Raw genomic sequence first — 3,040 nt, 5'->3', positions numbered from 1 at the left:
CAAAGGAAAAAAAAAAAAAAAAATTCACACAGCCTCTGTTGCCCGTCAGCTTCGAAACCAGGCGTGAATTTGCCGCCCCAGAGTTAAGGCAACGGACACAACTCTACCAAGCACTGGCGTTGCCGCCTGTGCAGGTGCTTTCCGTGGGGTGTTTCTTTGAAGAGCTATAGCAAGAGGAGCAACCTGGTGACCTGTGCCGCTGCGTTCCCCGCTCCCTGGTCCAACCATCCAGCGCCTTGAGGTACTTGAGTGAAAAAATCAGTTAGCTAGGGGACCGGTATCAAATACCCCTCTACTGAGATAACATCTTCATATTTAAATGGACTGTGTCTCAGCTGGACAGATTTCAACAAAGGTCTTACCCGTCAGATCCCTGGATTGCTTGAGTGTTTTGAGTTTACAGCTGCAGGAGCAGTCTTCTAGCCCCACAAAATGCAATCATCTTGTCTCATAAACGCCCCTACTCCAGCACAATGCCTTGGCTTAGGAGATACAGGAGCAGACAGAGGAATCAAAGTTTCCTCATGAGGTGGGAAAGGAAGGAGAGCAGAGCTCTGCTGCAGCGAGGACCAAGGGGTGAACCGTTCCCTGTTCGCACGTGTGCAAATCGCCCCGTAGCGGGGTAAGTTGTGAGTCCCTGTGTACGTTACCTGGGAATCGTTTCACCCCAATGGCCCAGCTCTCCACCTCCTGTCATGCAGACCCATTCCTTTAGCCACATCGTTTCATTCTTGGCATCAGGCAAGAGGGCTGAAGTCTCACCCAAAAATGTTTACGTTAATTAATGTGCCAAGTCTGAACGTACACCAAAAAGTCCTCTCGCTAACTTCATGCATAGACCTTAGGGTGATACAGTGTTGGGATGAGTGACATGGAGCTGCTGATGACTGCAAGGAGGAGCAGCAATGAACTTGTTTTGTCAGCTTAATTTAGGGAAAGTCTTTAATAAGGGTGATCAGCACGTGGGGCTAGCATGGCATGGCCATCTTAAATTGCAGAAGCTGGCCAGCTGTTTTAGAGCTGGCCCAGAAGCATGGGAGACAGGACAGATTCCAATGTAGGCTCGTGTTCTTCCTCATTTGGGCCCCGTGGGCAGCCTGCCTCACAGCAGCAGGGTCCACGGACAGGCAGGAGAGGTTGTATGGGAATTGTGGCCTAGTTGCCACTTAGAAGAAACCATGTAGGGGTCAGTAGCTGGTTGCTTTGGTTTGGGCAAGTTGTATGTATAGGGCTGGAGGGGATTGCTCTGTTGTGAAGCAGTGATTTCTGTGACTTTTTTTGTGCATGGAGTGGATTGCTGATGTGCTCAAAAGAATGCAGAAACAAATTGCTGACCCTGGGGAAGCAGGCTTCCCTGACTTCTCCATGGCTGTAGATGGTGTGTTTGTGGCCATTGCTACCTCCATTTGATTCCCAGAATATATCAGTGGAGCCAAAGGAAAATAGAAGTGTATTCTTACTCCCCTTGTTCCCCTGTTTTTCAGGCAGTTCTGTATTCCTAGCAGTCCAGTGGTCTTTTTTTGTTATTTTTTTTAAATTTGCAAATGTGACTATGGAACAATCATACTGCAAGTTGCGTGCGTGTGTCTACATATATCTATAAAATTGTTGCTTCAGCACCCAGAAGCTACCTGCACATTGCGCTAAGAGCTGCACCTCCATGGAAAGAAACCCAGTCCCTGCCTCTGAGAGATCTGTGTTTAAAAAAAACCAGCTAAGCAAGTGCAAAGGAAGAAATTCTTTGGCTAGAGGAAAGCAGCAGAGTGTTAATTACACGGTGGAGTGCCCAGGCCTACCAAAGGTCTGTTGCTTGCTATCTAGGGTTAAAGCTTTCACCTGGCCCAGGGAAGCAGGTCTGTGGGAAGGGGAGCCTTGGGCCAGACTGTGTTGTCTCCTGACTCTGGCCACCGGCGTAAGCAGGTGGCTCCTCTGGGGACTGTCAGGGTAATACGGAGCATTACCTTGTTCCTGAAGCAGGCCGGCATGAAAGCAGAAATGGCTGAGGGAGCAGGCAGCTCTAGGAGCTGAGCCAGCCTTGCTGCTGTGCCTTTCTCCTATGCCCTTATCCTTCATAGCAGTACTAGGAAGTTCTTTCCTGTTCTTACCTCCTGCTTCACCACCTTGTAGGAGCTTCGTGCTTTGGGGGTGCCTGCTCCTTTTTCCAAGCTGAGTAAATTTATCAAAAACCATGAGCAGGAAAGAGTCAAATACATACGCATGTAAGCACGCGTATTTGCTGTCCGTGTGTGTGTTGCCCAAGCCTGGATGCTGTAGGGACGTAAGGCAATAAAGATGTTGTATGGGTTTCTTCTCACAACAGAGAAGAAATAACTTTTTAGAAGTAGTGTTTTTGAGGGGACAAGCTGGTTTAGTCAATTTTTTTCTTCTCCCTTTTCTGTTAAAACAGAACGATAAATATCCAGAATAAAGAAAAACTAGGTTAAAATCTGTTCACAAAAATATACAGTATTTAAACAAGTCTTCTGCTCAACATCTCCTCCCCAGCCCTCAAACCCCACCTCAATTCCGAAAGCTGCTTAAAAATAAGCTGTGCTACAGCTAAGTCAAGTTTTGCCTGGCTGTGAAGCCTGCTCTGTTCCTCTCCACAGAACTGGAGCCTTCGTCGGAGATGAGTGGGTCAAAATTGCTTAACGTTCTCTCTGTAAAAACATAATTATTTCAGAAAACTGTTGTATTCTGCTGACAGTGTGGTGTGAACGCTGCTTGAAATAACCCATGCAATTACCTTGTAACAGAGAAATCTTGACGCAGGCATTTACAGCTTTTGCCCAATAGGCGGATACACCGGCCGGTGTTTCTGTGAAGTCCAGAGAAGGGCATGATAGTTGTTAGGAGAAACTTCAACTGATGTGTTCTTAAATGTTCCACTAAGTAACACAGCTTTTACTTTTTGCTAGGAAGTGCTGAGGGGCTCAGGAGGGGTCCTGCTCCCTGGCTGCTGGCTGCCTTTCGCCCAAGGCTTCCGAGAACAAGAAACTGCAGCAAGACATCTCAAAGCTGCTTTACCGCTTGAAGGTAA

This window comes from Egretta garzetta, unplaced genomic scaffold (genome assembly GCF_000687185.1).
Source record: "Egretta garzetta isolate BGI_Z169 unplaced genomic scaffold, ASM68718v1 scaffold448, whole genome shotgun sequence".
NCBI lineage: Eukaryota > Metazoa > Chordata > Aves > Pelecaniformes > Ardeidae > Egretta > Egretta garzetta.
This window is presented reverse-complemented; position numbering follows the sequence as displayed.